Raw genomic sequence first — 18,037 nt, 5'->3', positions numbered from 1 at the left:
TATGCAGTGATAACTTCCACACCAAACCAGTTCTCCACGACAATCCACCAGCTTACAAGCAGGTTGTACTACGTGTTACTGGAGTAGGGGCACACTCCAACAGAACTGCCATGTGTGACTGAAAAGTCACTATTGCTGACCTCTCAAAGATCCTCAGACAACAATAGCAGCACTAGGGGATCAGCAAGGGGCGGAGGGAATAAAACAGGTAAGATTGGAGCCTACACACTATAGGCCAATGAATTTGAATTCAATTCCTGGCAAAATCCTAGAACACAGTATTAAAGGCATGATCAGTGAACCATCTAGAATGGGAAAGTTAAATCACAAAGAGTCACGGTGACTTCACCAAAAACAAGTTAGAGGACAGAAGATGAAACACACATAATTTCCCACTTTCAAGAAATGAGGTGGGGGAACTATAAGTACATACACTATCAGACACAGTCTAAATGGGGATCAGTTTTCCTTAACTGTTTTTTCCTCCCCAAACTATAACTATGCTTCTTATGACTTTCCAGTCTTTGCCACTGTGGTATCCGAGTGGCCATCTTACCCTAGAACTAACCCTGTGGCGTCTAACAGTACATCCCATACCATGCTGGTCCCCTTTCTCCCACTGCTGTGTTCCTTCTGGGACCTCCATTTGAAGGAGAGGTCATTCCTCTGCAGAGCATTCAAATAAAGGCCAAAAAGGCTTCCATTTCATAGCATACGAGGATCATTTGTGGGGGAAAATGGAGGACAGGGGAGACTAAGATAGCTATCTTCAAATATCTGAAGGGCTGTAACTTGAATTACAAATCCAGGGCTGATCCACATCTGGTTCTCTAGGTCCTCAAGTGTGGCTCTTTGACTGAATTCCAACTTCCCAGAACAAATCCCCTTAATAGAAAGATGTTTAATCTAATCTAATGATTAGACTATTTCTGTTTCACCCCAGAGGAAGAATTAGGAAAAATGGATCCAAGTTGCAAAGAGACAGATTTAAGCTTGATATAATACAATGGCTCTCCACGTGTGGTCTAGGACCTGAGAGCCCTTCAGGGGGTCAGCAAAGTCAAAATTATTTTCATAATAATTCTAAGACACTGTAATATCTAAAATGGTAAAATATCAATAGACATAAATGGCTGACAAAAGCTCCCTGGGAAGGAGGGGGGGAGGCTTGATAACTTATAAGACTGTAAAGGAATCCTAAGATTACAAAGTTTGAGAACACCGCTATAATAAAAAAACCTTCCTAACATTTACAATTGTTTAAAAATAAAATGAATGGTGGACTCCTGATCGTTGGAGTCATTCCGGCAACAGATAAACGATCACTTTTCAGGGATGTTGGAGAAGGAATTATTTTTCCAGCACAGATTGGTCACTGGGACCCCTTCCAGCTCTGAAGATTTGTGACTCTGAAATTACAGACGCCTGAAGCATCACACTACACTTAGTAGTCTCTTAATCCAGATCATGAATCAAGCTCATAACACGGCACACTTAGGTAAACTTGGTAAGCAATTATAATGAAATCAAAAAAGTAAAATATTTCCAATTCTTAAAAGAGAAACAATAACTTAGAAAACAATTTACTTTAGGTGAATCAGTTCTTCGTTTTTAAGAGGAGTCTATTCTCCTCACCTACCTCCGTTAATAGGCAATGGCTACCATTTAGGAGTATAACACATGTCTCTTTACCTAAAACCCCGTCATAAAAAAATGAATGTTCAAAACTATCTTAACATGTAATTGGAAAAAATATAATACTATTTACAAAAAAAAAGAAGGGAAAACAATGACTGAAATGATACTAAATGTATATGATGATTGGACTGGCTGACCATAACAGAGATGGTTTACTAGGATTAGCAAGTTTTCCAAAGAACTTCATGAACTATGAAAAAAAGATCAAGAAAACAATACATTATCAGAAGTCATTCTATTTTTAAAAAAAAATCCAATTTGACCAAATAAGCTAATTTGTGTGTGTGGTGTGTGTGTTTTATCTAGAATTCCCAAAAAAGTCAAACACAACAGTAGCTACGGAATTTAGGAGACAGAAAACATGATCCTTCCGAAACCACCCCAACACTGGATTCCCACCAAAAAAAAAAATTAAAATAAAAGAATAGTCTCATTAGTCGGAAGTATAAACTGCCACGTGAGAAAGAACAGAGGCGGACAATGAAGTAGGAAGGAAAGCTGAGAGAAGGCTCATCTTGAAGGTTATTCCAATCACTCATATTAGGCGAATTTTTAATGATTCTTTTTCCCTAAGCACTGCACCAATTTAGTAGTCACGGAATCTAAGGGGGGAAGCCAAGTTAAGCATTGTGACTAAGTCTCCTGAAAGCCTTTTTCAACTTAACTGTTTGCCATGATATGTTTATCCACGTACTTGTTCCACAATTGATAAGCCATATGATTACCAGATCCTAGGATGGAGAATTTCCCGATTTCATAACCGTGACAGTTAGCAACCTATGAGGGATGTTCACAGAACTTCAAACCAGAAGGCTCCCAAAACAGAACAATCCCTTAATGGCCTTCGAGGAAACACTTAATACCTCTTCCAAACAGCAGCACTGATTTCTATAAACACACTTTACTTTAGACTCAAAACACAAAAAGATTGTATATACTCCCCCTCCTTCCCTATTTATAAATAAGTATCATGGTTAAAAGGTTCTAGAACATGAAATTAGAAAGATCAGAGGTCAAACTATGGTGCTACAATGCTAGAAAAACCTTTAGAGGAGTTACTAAAGTATGCTGCTCTTGTTTTCAGACAGAACTACCTAAACCAACCTTATTTCATAAAAACACTGACAGAAATAATCAATCAGTCTTTTAGACAGTCTAAAGTCTAAGCTAAATCCCTTATGCCACAGGTCATAGGACAGCTCCAGAGCTGGAAGAGGCTATCACAGGCAATCTAATCCAACCTCCTCATCAGTATCCTCTAAAATGTGTACTTTTTAAATTTATTTTATTGTTAATTTCCGAAATAAGCATTTCTATAACATAATAAACACATGAAAGTACAGAACTATTCATATAACTTGCTCTTCCATTTAAATATATAACAAGGTTATAATATAAATTTCTTTTTTTCCTTTTCTTTCTTCCTTCCCCTCTCCCCCACCCTAGGGATGATTACCATTAGACACAAATATGTGTGTGAATACATATGCAAATGTATATACGTAAAATCACTCTATGCATACTTCAATTTGTCAGATCTTTCTCTGAATGCAGATAGTCTTCATATACTCTTTGGAGTGATTTTAGTATTTATAAGTCAAAATGACTTATTTGTTCAAAGTTCTTCTTAATATATACCCATTTTCAATGCAAACAAAGTCCCAGGCAGCAAACCACAATAAGACATGATCACTCTCCATCAGGCTTATGGGCTCAATGTGTGGTTCTACCATTTGCTAAAAGGACATTCGGCCTTCCCTGTTCAATATTTCTACCTACAGACAGATCCAGCAAACTCCCAACAAAATTCAAAAGAGCATGATGCTCTTAAATCAAGAACTAAGACTGGAAGCCTACTGACTCTCCAGCTCTGTATAAATTATGTAATTTGAAAATAGGGAATGGCACTCATAGAAGCTTGGAGAGAATGATAATTAGGGCGCAAGAGCAGAAAGCAAACTGATAAGCTTCTAATGGAATTATAACGTTTGAGAGCAGAAAGGGCCCTCTCAGATCATTCAGCCCAACCAATAAGGAACCTGAAGTTCAGAGAAAGTACACTGACTTGCCCCAAAATCACAGTTACCTGAGTACCAGGTACAAGCCAGAAAGTCAGCTGTCTTTTCTACTACAGTACAATACTGAGCCTCTGTAATGGGAAGTACCAGGAGAGATTAGTATATGTGTCTATGTCCAGATGTGTGCGTATAATACATATATATATGTGTGTGTGTGTGCGTGTATGTATATATATATATATATATATGCCTAAAGATACATGTGCACATATTGTGTTATTGTGCATATGCACATAAATACATATACTTTGTATACAAACATGTTGCATACATACCTATATACACACATACATATAAGTATGAGGATAGTCATGTGGTATTCACAGCTAGGTGGTACAGTGGATAGAGCACCAGTGTAGGAGTCAAGAGGACCTGAGTTCAAATCTTACCTCAGACACCTGACATTCACTAGCTGTGTGACCTTGGGCAAGACACTTAACACATATATCTCTATATATAGACATATACATCTATACCTGTATGTGTGTATCAGGGCTACTCTTCTTACCTGAACACTCACTATTATTGAGGAAGAGGAGGGGAGGAAAGGGCATTGGTACAAAGGGGATTTGGGTTGATATGGCTAGGAGCCATCACCACACCACACCTTTCCTGATGCTCTTAAATTCCTAAGGCTAACTTAGTATACCTGAATGTGTTGCCTATACCACAATCACTCTGTGCTACACACAAATCCATGATTATTTGGGTTCTCAACAGCTGTAATATCTCTTTCTTTGTAAAAGGGAGACAGAACAAAATGTTTTAATCAATTTTAGTTTCAAATTACAACGTACTATTTGATAACCATTTTGTTATACAACTCCTCTGAGTAAACTGTTGTTCAATTGTTTCAGTCACGTCCGACTCTTCATGACCCTGTTTGGGGTCTTCCTTGCAAAGATACTGGAGTGACAGATGAGGAAAGTGAAACAAAAAGGGCTACGTGACTTTTCCAGGGTCACACAGATAATAAGCATCTGAGGCCAGATTTGAACTCAGGTCTTCCTCTACCAACTGTGCCATGTAGCTGCCCTATCTAATTACAAAAGAAACTAATTTTTATCAAATTAAAAAAAGAAAATCAGCAGTTATATCTATCTACACATGTATGTAAACACATATATGTGGTGTGTACAAACAGGCACAGACATAAAAACACCTATCTCCCTAAGCAGGACAAGTCTCCACAAAGTGTGGATGATTTCATACACCATTGCAGATGTACCACAATACAAAGACTCAGTGGGACAGCTAAACAGTACCGTTGATTTATCCTAAGTATTGGAAAGAAGATAACAGCTTGGGTCATTAATCTCTTTAAAAGTTAATACAGGGGAAAGTACATATTCCATTAAATCAAGCCCAGTAACTGCAAGTTTAAAAATCCAACACACTAAACTGGCTGAGGAAAGCATCCATTTACAGTTTCCAGAAAAGCCACAAGAAAGTGACTGGGTATTAGATCTTAAGAATTTTTTCTTCATTGTCTATGAGATGTTTTCTATGGCTGAAACAATCATCTTATATGGTAAATTCAAATTGACTAAATGAGTAGTCTAATCAAGTGTTAGAATCTGGCAATTTGGAGGTGGGAGGGGAGATGGAAAGGAATAAGTTTTTTCTTCTTCCCCCGAAGAAAAGAAAATGGTATTTAAAAAAGCAAAAATGACCAAAATCTGCTTATTTTATAAATTTTACACTTGAAAATCCCTATATGGCTAAAATAGAGCACTCATGTCGATATCCAGTGCTACACTCCTCTGAAAATAAAGTTCCCTTTGTTAGCCAAAAGAAAGAAAAAAGAAAAAAATGCCTTGAAATATGAAAGCTAAATAAGAAAACATTTCAAAAAATAAAATTTGATTGAAACATTCTGTACTTATATGTTAAAGGGCTGCTACCAGCTATGTTAATAGAATATTTAATTGACATTTATTTGCCAGCTGGTTATTTATGTTAACATCCTCCCTGCATAATACTTCACGGAAATCCACTCTGGAAGGGCACATAAATACGTACACTTAACTGAAACGACCATTAACAGTACTTATAAATCTAAAGATCCACGTACATTAGAGGATCTAAAATTAATTTTGATGGGCTAACAAATTACATACTAGACCAACACATGAAGAATGTGCCAGGAAATGGGTAATTCCTTCACTAGTATTCCCAGTGTTAAAGTAAAAAGTACTGTTTTCTTCAGTTTCACAGAATATGTCTGTTACTAAATAATATCCCAAATCAGATTTAAACAAAGCATATAAATTATCATTTGATCTCTATAGAGCAATTAAAAAGAAATAATTAAAAAAAAAAACTTGAGCCAGAAAAGCCACTAAATGAATTTAAACTGCCTTTGGGGAAAGATTTTTGTTTGTTTTGATGACGCGTTCTGCACAGTTTGGTTTTCTTTACAATAGCCTTAAAAGAAATTCATCATGCAATTCTCTGAGAAATTAACAGAACAGATGCTAATAGCACGAAACAAATGTCTATTGTGGAAAAATAATTACAGATTTTTAATGGCTATAATGTACTCTATAATCTATGACGGGCTTTAAGAAACCATTAGTAACTATTGTGTAAATATGGCTATTACGGGCTTTTTAAAAATTAGCACTGTTTACTCAACTATCTGTAATAGCTTTGTGCGTTGATAAGAGATCATCAGAAAAATAAACAATTATGGAATTTCTTAATATACCTGTTATTTTTCAACTTAATAAGCCTGCTATTTTTCAGCTTCTCTGAAATTATTTGCCTTTAGGAATATAGGTTGATCATGGCAACAACTTTCAAAAGATGCCTGAACAGGCCTATCAAAATGCAACTGCACCTCATTTTACGTCAAAGTTTTGAAATTCACTTTTTTTTGTTCAATTTAAAATGTAACAAAGGACCTTCTAAAGTTAAGTATAATTCTTAATGCAAATAATCATCCTCTAAGTTACTGGGGCCTGAAATCCAATAAGCACTAAATAAATACTTTAAGCAAAGTATTTAATATCAGTAAGGTGGGATTTGGGATTTTTTTAACATGGCACTATGTTATCACACACCGCATTCACCTATTTAAAAAACATCAAGGTATTATAACATTTGCCCTATGTTCGTCGTTGCATTTCTCCTCCATTTTCGAAGAAGACCGTAACATCACAGAAATGATGACATGACTTGCACTGGACTTTGTTTTGAGTGAGGGAGAGCTGTGCAGGTCACCAGCCTCACTTCTCCTCCAGAGCCATCTGGATCCAGTGACCAGATACTCATCAGGATGACTGGAGATGGCCCAGGATGCAGTGGGAACCCTTGGCCTTTTCTCCTAAGGCCTATTCAGGTACTCACTTAGTGAGGTAACGCCCATTCAGTGAACAGGCCTCTTTAAGAAGCAACCAGGGAATGTCCCCTTTTAATGACCAAATGAAAAAGAGTAAATCAAGGTAGGAGAGAAAGAGCAACAATTACTGCTGATCATCACTCAAGCCAGGAAGGCCCAGAAAACAGTCCAGTGAATCACAAGAGCTCAAATTCCAACTCTCCCACTCTGCCTTCAGTTCCAGCAACAAAGGATAACTACAAGGCAAAAATAAGAATTTTAACATAATGCAGACTTATCATCATTGTGACAGTGAAAAACTTTAATAATGCTAGGGCTGGGGAAAATAGCATTAAAAACAGTTTATAATTTAATTGTTCTATCAGATGGGAAAATGGAATACTAGCACACTGGGCTAGCATTCAGGAAATCTTGGGTTTAAATAGACCCTTGCTAACTTATGTTATCCTGGACACTGGACAAGGCTCTACTTACAATATCATGAAAGAATTAGCCACTTTACTATGTGCCAAGTGAAGGAGAGACAAAGTAGAAGAGCAAGACAGTTCCTGTTCTCCAGTAGTTCCTATTCTAATTAGAGAAGATAATATATATAACAGAGTTCATCTGCAGAAGAGATAGAGAAGGCCCATTAACTCCTAACAGTACAGCAGAAGGAAGGGGGGGGCAAGGTTCCAGGCATCTGGAACAGTCTACACTGTTCAAATGGCAGTGCCCAGGGGTCTGGCACCCTGGAGCTTCCCCATTTTATGGGAAGGACTATCGCTGGACCTATCAGCTCATCCAAGAAGTTTGAGAGCCAAGGTGGGGGAGCTGAAGAGCCTACCCCATCATCATTTATGACATTCTAAGTCAGAGATGAAGCTGAGATTTGAATTAGTGGATGGAGTTTCAATATCCTTAAATTACAAATCCTTCACATAATAGGATACACATCAGGCTTTATCAGAATTTTGCCACATGTGGCTATGAGTTTTAAAGGAATAGGATTAAAACCATGGTATATATGTCCTGATCTATGGAATGATAAGTAGTCATAATTTTGTAATTTTACTGTGACCCAAATAGTACCTTTCTGCCAAAGAGCTCAAAACATTTTTTTATGATCTCATTTTTCTTAGTCACTTTCCAAAAGCTACATAATTTTGTTGACTACTACCGTAGCTAATTACTTGACCAAAATACACTAAAATCTCATTAATTCTACATTGTAGGAAAATGAGGTAAATTTTTCATACTGAATTGGTACCCACAAACAGAATTCTTCAGATAACTGAAACTGAACCTTTTCTAATATCAGCACTTGTTAAAATCTTAAAGTCTTTTTACAGTTTTACCAAATTTTGTCAAGTTATTAAATATGTTCCTTTAAAGAACCACAGGATTTAGAACCAGAAGGGATCTCCTACACCTTCATTTAACAGATGAGGATGAATCAGAGGCCTAAAGGTCAAGTGACTTAGCCATATGTGCAGTTAAAAAATCCAGGCTCTTTAAAATCCAGCAAAGGCACAGAGCTGGAATTAAAACCCAGATCTTTTGGCTCCAAATTGAGTATTTCTGCCACTATACCAAACTGCCTTCACAAGCAAATTATACTAAACATAATTTAATTTATTTTTAAATTACTTGGAGGGAGGTTTATTATTAGAATCAATCATTGTATTGTGCTATGTATAATAGAGGGACACCCTCAAGAGCTACTAATGTGTGTACAGGGTTATGTGCCTCTAGGCTAAATTACCCCAAAGGTACTGTGATATGATTTCAAGTTACTATAAAAAAACCTTTTTCTCCTCCTTTACTGTTATCTCTTGCTATAACTGATTTTCAAAGTCCTCTTTCTTCTCCATCAATCCTTCTAATTTGTCATGGGCTTGGAAACCTTTTAAAGACAGTAGGATTTAAAAAAAATTAGAGTAAAGGGTGTGAATTAAGTAAATGAGCTATTTAGTACACAGCCAATAGGACATCAATTTCAGCTCCCTGGATTAGACTCTACTGTCTTTTTTTACCGGTTCAATAATGTTTTGAAGCATTTAAAGTACTGAATAAATGCCCTCCAATTAAGTAAGTTATTGCAGCGTACTGATCTATGCCCATTTTAGGATATAGCCCTTCTTCCTGTGGCTGATATTTGAAAAGGTTCAGTTTCAGTTATCTGAAGAATTCCGTTTGTGGGTACCACAACTGCAAATACACTCAGGGAATAAACAAAAAAAGTCTTTTAGTCAATCAGGAGGAAAGAATGAGCTTTCCATTCTTTTGGCTCCAATTTCCTTGATTTAAAACTGAAAGATTACACTCTAGAGAGACCTTTCAATTTAGTAATCTTTGACCCACTACTACAGAAGTTACAGGCCACCGAGACAGCATCAGGTTGGCTCAAATGCCATAAATTTTCACTCCAGGTAAATAGCTCTTTTAAAATGCTTAGAGTAGACAGATATATAGATACATACATATATAAGTCTACTTTTAACTGAAAAGGTTGGGAAGAATCTCTCCCTAATCAGTGAATAACACAGAGTCCAAGTTTCCAAAGAGTAACATTTCAAACAATTTCCATAGCCTTTGAACAACACAGAGATCTGGGCAAATCAATCAACCATCAATCAATGAACAAGCATTTAAGTACCTTCTACTATGCGCCAGATACAATGCTAAACCCTAGGGGTTCAAAGAAAAAGCAAAAATTGACGCTGCCTTTAAGGAGTAATTCTAACAAGGATACAAGATCCACGTAAACAGTATGTACATGCACTAAATATTTTTTAAAAGATAAAGTGAGAATGTAGCGTGCCAAAACAAAAACGAACAACCTACTGAAAAATGAACTGCTGCCTAGGCAATTGACATTAGTATCTACCCAGCTGAACATCTGTTCCACAAATAAGGGTGTCACCTGGGTGCATTTTAAAAGTCCAAATGCTTATTCTATTATAAACCTACACTGTGCTAATATATGTGCAGAAAAAAAAAAAAATCAAGCCTTGCGCTTGCCTGTATACTTCACAGAACCTAGAATAACACAAGGCTCACACCTCACAGACAACAAATCATGAGGGGGATTCAATAATTAAGATGAATTTTAATTTTTAAGACAGCAATTACTACAATATGTATGTTACTATATACAATGTTTGGATAAGTGTACCTCATAGTTTCTGTTACACAAACACTCCAATTAATCTTTATGAAACCAAGAATTTTTTCAAATACATTAAGTTCACCCTGGAGCTAGGAAGACTCAATTTCCTGAGTTTAAATTTGGCCTCAGACACTTACTAGCTGTGTGACCTGGGCAATCATTTCACCCTGTTTACCTCAATTTCCTCAGCTGTAAAATGAGCTGGAGAAGAAAGCAGCTAACTACTCCAGTATTTTTGCCAAGAAAAGTCCAAATGGGGTCAGAAAGAGCCAGATATAATGGAGAAAATGACTGAACAGAAAAATTCGCCTTAGTAACCACTTCCCTTGTATATAATTTAATACAATATGTTTGTTTACAAAAACAAATGTAAAATTAATACTAATTACTGGACCACCAATGCTGAAAATGTTTCTGGAATGTTTTTAATTCTCCCTTCTTGTTTTCCCATGAGCTTCCTTAGGTGTTAAAAGGAGTTGGCCATTTGAAATATTTCCAAGTCTCTTGGCAGACATTTGGGTCATCCCAATCATATAAATGCATTTGCTCCACAAGTCACTAATGATAATGAACCACTTCAATGACTCTTAGGATTAAACTTCTGAACATCTAAATCTACAAGACACGATTTCCTGACAGTGAGTATATGAGACTAGTAACAAAGGGGGTCTGTGCCCGTGTATCCTCTCAAAGATCGTAACAACTCCCAATCACAGAGATGGCTTTGAGACTTGTAAGGTACTTTCCTAACGACTGGCAGAAGTACTGCAATATCATCTGGCAGTGGTGCTACATTATCATCCCTGTTTTAAAATGGGAGAAACTGAGGCTCACAGCAGGTGATTTGCCCAAAGTCACAGAATTCATTCCCATCACAGCCAGAATTCAAATCCAAACCTCCTTGACTCCAAACATTCTCTTGCCACTACATTTTCTTACTGTTCTAAATGAGAGAGATTCTCATCTGGCTGAAATGGTTTATCTACACTCCTGCCATAAGGAAACAGGAATGATTAAGTGAGCTCTCAAAAAGCCTTCTGTCCAGTCCATTATATCCCATGGAATATGTAGAGCATTTGATAATGAATTATTATTTGAAAATCCAGTATTAGCCCCAAAAGCATTCAACAGGTATTCAACAAACATCTATCTACAATAGGCCAGGCACGAGGGGTACAAAGTCAAATATGAAAATTGTTTCTGCCTTAAAGGGGCTTGTATTCTACTCATGGAAAATGGCATACATACTGATAGGCAAATAAAAATATATTAAAAATCGTTGAGGAGAGGAAACCAATTAGTGGAAGCAGAGATGAACCTTTATAGGAGCTAAAGATGCCAAGGAACAGAGGAAAGAAGGCATTCCAGGGGAAAGGATGGGGAGAGAGTAACCTGTGCAAAAACAAAGAGGTAAGAGATACAATGTCACGTCAAGAGAAGGTGAATAAGGCCAATTTGGCTGGAGAGTTCAGTGAAGGGGGAGGAATATCCAATCACTCTCCACAGGGAGTCTGGAGCCAAGTTGTGCAGGGTTTGATATGCCAAACAGAGGAATTTGCATTTTTACCTAGAGGCAACTGGCATCCACTAAATCGCGCTGAGAGACACGGTCGGACATGCACTTTAGGAACATCAATCTGGCAACTGGATGGGTGATAGATTAGAGAAGGGAGACACTGGAGGCAGGGAACCAATTAGGGAACCACTGCAGCAGCCCAGGGAAGGGATGAGCACTAAGCTAGGATGGGAGCAGAACGGAGAGAAGGGGACAGATGTGAGTGAGGGAGCTGGGAAGGTAATGTGGCAACTGACTGGATGCTATTGAAACTAACAAGGAGAATCGCTGAAAGGGCCTTTGTAAGCAAAACCAGGAGAACGGAGCACATGTTCCACACAGGAAAAAGAATGAGACTGGACGGACAAGGAATCCTGGTGGGGGCTTACTTAACAGGAGGGATTTTTTTTAGATCTTTGTTTCTTATGCACTGAAATTAATTAATTAAATGGAAATAGTGATGCTCATTAAGTTTTAATAAAATATTCAGTTTTTATTGAAGAGTTCTGAGCCACAGAAATACCTGTACAGAGTACACATTCATATTTTACTCCACAGAGATGTCCTTGGACCATAGTTCAAAGCCTATTTACCCAATTATACTTTCATTTTAAAAGGCTTGGTTATCTAGTACCAGCACAGACAGTACTGAAAAGTAACATCTAAGGGCTTCCCAACGGGGGAATTAAGGGAAAAAATCCAAAAGGCAAACTCAGGCCCCAGACACACTTCATGATGAAAACACGTAAAGCAACTATCTTATTCAAATCCTTAGCAAACAGTTGTATACCAGAAGGGTATATACTAGATGAATTATTTGTAAGTAACCCGTAATAGACCTGCGCTCTTGGAGAATATTAAACAGCTAAGGAAATAACACCAGCCTACATATAGAAAAAAATCATTTTGTGATTGTTTTGAAGAAACTGGCCTCATGTTTTTTAACTTTAAATCCATCTCCCACTTTGTTGTCATTCATTTGTTTCAGTCGCATCTAACTCTTCGTGATCCCATTTGGGGTTTTCTTGGCAAAGATACTCGCATGGTTTGCCATTTCCTTTTCCAACTCTTTTTTTATAGATAAGGAAATTGAGGCAAATAGGGTTAAGTGACTTGCCCAGGATCATACAGCTAGTAAATGTCTGAGGTCAGATATGAACTTAGGCCTTCCTGACTCCAGGCCTGGTACTCTATCTGCTGCATCAACTAGTTATCTTCATCTCCCACTCCCCCCACTCCCCAAAAAATCAAGAGCACTAAGAAATAATTTTTCTATCCACTACCAAAGTCACTAAACTGATCATATCTTTTGACTTAATGATCCCATGTAGGAGGTCAAGAATAAAAATAAATAATTATGACAGTAACAAAAATATAACAAAAGCTAACATTTATACATCACATGAAGGCTTACAGGACACTTTACAAATATTACCTCAATCCCCACAACGGCGCAGTGAGGTAGGTGCCATTATGATCCTCGTGATCCCCGTTTTACATACGAGGCAATGAAGGCTGAGCAAGGTTCAGTGACCTGCCTAGAGTCACAGAGCTCTTAAGTGTCTGAGGCCAAATGTGAACTCGGATCTTCTGAGCTCCAGGTTTAGCACTTTCTCCACTGCGCACGTATGGTCTCATAAATAAACAAGTACAATGATGGAAATGAAAACCATTAAAAGGTAGCTAACAGCAGATGAAAGACAGGAACCAATACTTACTCCAGGGGAAAGGTGAGAAAATATTTCCAGTAGTGCAACAGGAACAAAATTAGCTTTAGAGCCAGAGGCACCTGGGCTCCAACATCACCTCTGCCCCTTATGTATGCCCCTTAACGGATGACCTTGAACAAGTCACTTATACTCCTTCAGCCTCAGTTTACTCATCTCTAAAATGAGGTTGGACTAAATGACCTCGAAGATCCTTTCCAGCTCTCAATCTATAGTCCTATGATTTTTCTGAGAGATTGGGGGGAGGGGTTGGGTATACTATATCATCAGCAACTGCTACTGAATTTTAAGGTTTGGTTAATTGGTTTTCCCTTTGACAGGGCACAGGTCGGGGGGCACTTTGAATATCAGGAAAGGTCTGTGGCTTTTTTTTAAGGCATCAAACAACACAACAAAATAAAGGCACATAGGAATATGTTCACATAGTTCTTAGCAGACCTCTCAGGTTTCCGCCCCAGCTTTCTGTTAATATCATAATATTCTAAAACCCATCTACTTGAATTATTGTCTGTCAATAATGTTAAGACAAAAACTACCATGGCAATTACAAGTGTACACAGTACTCTCCTCTTTTAGTGCCTATAATACATCCCAGAGAAGGCATTAAGATAATGCCAGAGGAGATTCTGGTCTGTTGGCTCAGCTGTACAACAGAAATCCAGACCAAATCCAGCTGTCAATCACAAGATCCACGCTCCTGCTTCATGGAGCACAAAATGAATGTTTGCATTCAAGCTTTAATATGGTTTTAAAGGCAACCTACTTACAAACGGAGGTCACCGCTATGACATTCTCAATCCCCTCCCCACCACAGACAGATAGACCGTGATCCATGTCTGCCCGCTGAACCATTTCCACCCTACGTGTAAGAACCAGAGGAGAGGAGATTTGAAAAGACTTTAGATGTCACCTACTCCAACACCCTCCTTTCACTGATGAGGAAACAACGCCCCAGGGAAACGATTTACCCAAAATTACCCAAATAGGAAGTAGCTAGCAGGAATTTGATGCTGCGGCCCCAACTCTAAATCCAGCACTTTCCCCACTGTATCACGTCACCCCCACTTGGATCATTGTCTTTTCATCCCTATGACAAGAGTCAAAGGACCAATCCCTTGCCCAGTTGCAATAAGAACATAAGTGTGTAATTTTTCAGCTAAAAAGGACATCAAAGATCATCTCTCCAAGTCTACAATGGTTAAATGGTTTGCCTAAGGTTTGCTGACTGATGGTAAACCCTTGCATAACTTTCACTCACATCTTCTGGATTCTCTATACAAATTCCAAACATCTTGCAGACGATACTGACACATTTTTTAAAATCTGACCAATGTTGAAGCAACTAACAGAATAATTACTTTGATTACTGACAGTAGTTTATTTGCCAATAGAATATGACTGCAACTTCCACAGAGTGCCCCTCATCATAGCTCCTGCCCCACTTGAAGGACATCAGGCCTGCCCTATTTTGTATCTCTAACTTGGCTGTTTTCCTCCTTCCAGAAGGCTGCTTTCTACTTATCTCCCTGGTCCGGGGGCCCACTTCAGTTTTTACAGGCCAGTTAGATTTCTCCCAGTTCCCACAAAAGTCCATATCCTCCTCCAAGCCAACTCTTAAAACTAGAAATAACCACTCACTGATCTCAGCGGCCCAACTAAAGAATAGTCCCAGATAGCTCCTGGCATCATACTTGCCTCCACAACTGCAATAAAATGATAGGCAAAATCAGGCTCAGAACCTTAGGAGCAAAAACGGACTGGGAACTGAAGGCTGATTTCAATATTTTTTTCTAACTCTTCATAAACATTTTTTCATTCAAATAAGTTATATTTTCCCACATATTTCACATGTGTACCTGTTCTTTCTCCCAATGGAATGGAAGTTCCTAAAAGGCAAGTGCTATTTCATTTTTGTGGCAGAATCTTGAGTAGCCAGCACAATGTCTGGCATATAACAGGCCATAACAAATACGTGCCCCTCAGTTGCTTGATTATATGTAGATTTTCTGATTTCAATAATGTTGCTTCTCCTTTAAAGAGGAAACAAAAAGCCACTATGCTGACAGCTAAGCTTGCAGTTTAAATTACAGAAATAAGGAGGAAAATTAAATTGGTGGTCTGATTTTGAAAAAGCAAGGAGACCATTTCTTTAACTTTGACCACAGAAAGCAGTCACAAAACCTTCTTGGTTCATAAAACTAGGGATTCTACTTAGAGGCCCACTGTCCCAGAACACATGCGCACACGCAACTCCACAGTTAGAAGACCTCTTGTGAAGGATGCCAACATGCACCTGCCAAAGTAGACAGCTCCCTGCCCACCATTACACCATGGGGCAATGTCACTATCTCTCAATAAATAACAATGAAACAGTCAGTGGATTAAATGATTTCCTTACATTATCACTATAAACAATAATTATTTGGCAGCTGCCCTTTCCAAGCACTGTATGTGCTAATGAATAAATCAGGCATTATTGATTTGTTAAGCCAAAATGTTTTACATTTCACTCCTCTTATATGAGTCATAATCTTCTGCTGTAATGTAGAATATTTTCTTAATACTTTTAATATGAAAGATTAGTACTGATTAGTCCTATCTAGCTTATAAGCAAGAACATGGCTCTTTGAATAGGCAATCTGTGACTGAAACCTGGGCCTCTCAAAACATATCCTTATTAATGGAGTTCTCTGACAGGGCTGATGAAATCAAATCTTAATGACAGACAGTTGAGCTGCCGCCATGCTGTTTGCCTCCTCGTAACACTTAATGGAATAACTGCTGCTCCCATTAATTCACAGATAAAATTAATTTAAAAGAGCAATGCAGGAAAATATGCCAATGTGAGGAGCTCAAAGTGCTTTGTAAAACTGTCATCTAAAATAATAAAATTCCTCTCACAACAAAAAGAACTTGAGAAAAGTGTAATGACCCTGTAGATAATCTCAGAATGCCACTCAGTGTATTACAATCTACTGCAAAGGCCCTTGAATTTCCAAGAAAAGAAGTCACTTCCCTATTCTCTTCCTTTCCCCCTCCCAACACCCATCACTGTCTGGCCTAAGAGACATGGAAGTCGTCTCATCCCCTTAGGCATTCTCAACCCAACTTGGTAGCAGTAACTGTCACTTCATTGACTTGACTCTGCTCCAAAATCATATTATCGAGAAGTTCTATTTGTTCTGTTTATGTGAAACATGTAGGCTTCTTGCTTCCACAATCCTCTCTATATAGTGGCCAAAATCGTCTTAATATGGTGGGTTTTATGCATCAGTCAATTCAAACTCTACAGTCATCAGTAGCACCCCTCGACTTTTGAGCTCCATTTGGAATCCTTGGACTGGGCTTCAATGTCACATTTTGGTCCCAACTTCATCATAGAATCACCACCTAACTGTGGTACATGCAGGTTCACAATATCTCTTTGCTTCAGGGTACACATGTAAAATTGGGAGAAAACCATGCAGCCTTTAGTTGTTGCAAAAGAGGCACATTACGTACGATTACAGGGAAGGGGACTTTTCATTCCATCTCCCTTTTTTATAGATAGAGAAACTACAGATCAAAGGAGGTACTCATCCCAGGACATACACCTTGCTAATGCCAGAGATGGAACCAGAATCTATTTCTCCTAACTCCAAGGTCCAAGGCTCTTTCCACTATAATATACTACTAATAAAGGAATCTCTAAACTACCTTCTAGCAACTCAAACCAGATCACATCATGCACTTTCATTGTTCAAGTTAATATTTAGTATGTTACCTTCCCAATTCAGCCATACCTAACCTAAAAGAAGCTTCAACTGAAGGGTCTATACTTGCCTCTCTATGGCTCAAAAATCCAAAAACAAGAATCCTGGATCAAAGGAGATTCTACTGTTCCCCTGAAGAACAGCAGCGTCTAGCTACAAAGCAATAATTATCCTGTACTACAGCAATCAATAAAACCTCTTGCCCCATGACCTTGGCATTTCCTGACTTTGTTCTCTGTGCTGTAGATTTCTAAGCTATATCGATTATTAGCTAAATTTTTTAAGTTTTTTAAAAGAAAATAAAAGAGAAGCAGCCTCAAATCAACATAATTTACTATTGTTAGGATAATAAACCTTTCAACTCTATTAGTGTTGAGTTACTAGGCAGCATTTTTTCCCCCTTAGTTTTTTTTTAGGTTCCTTTTGACAAGGTTTTTCTGTTTTTCATTTTGAATTTGTCATGTTTAGGGTGTCTGGGTCTTGTTTAACAGTACAAATCAGTAGGTTATAAATGTGAGTGTTTCTGAAACTGTGACTGCTGACACACATTTCATCCAAGTGAGAAAAGAGAATTGATTAATAAACGATGTACTATTTTCAAGCGATGGTAGGGATTCTTCACTAAATGAACCCATTAGCTCTTACAGGGTACTGGTGCTATTCACAATAGAGAATTCATTCTAAGGTGGCGCTAATCTGGATGCCTCCCCAGGGAATTTAGTAATCAGCTACC

General features: G+C 38.0%; 1 protein-coding gene across 3 annotated transcripts in view; it reads right to left on the bottom strand.

Annotated features, from left to right (window-relative positions):
- Positions 1–18,037, bottom strand: part of SFMBT2 (Scm like with four mbt domains 2) — a 295,043-nt gene that overhangs the window by 209,410 nt on the left and 67,596 nt on the right. The gene's annotated exons all lie outside the window — the stretch shown is intronic.

Source organism: Notamacropus eugenii, chromosome 3 (genome assembly GCF_028372415.1).
Source record: "Notamacropus eugenii isolate mMacEug1 chromosome 3, mMacEug1.pri_v2, whole genome shotgun sequence".
In the NCBI taxonomy this organism is placed as follows: Eukaryota; Metazoa; Chordata; class Mammalia; order Diprotodontia; family Macropodidae; genus Notamacropus; species Notamacropus eugenii.
The sequence above is the reverse complement of the archived record's forward strand: the minus strand, read 5'-3'. Positions and strand labels throughout refer to the sequence as shown.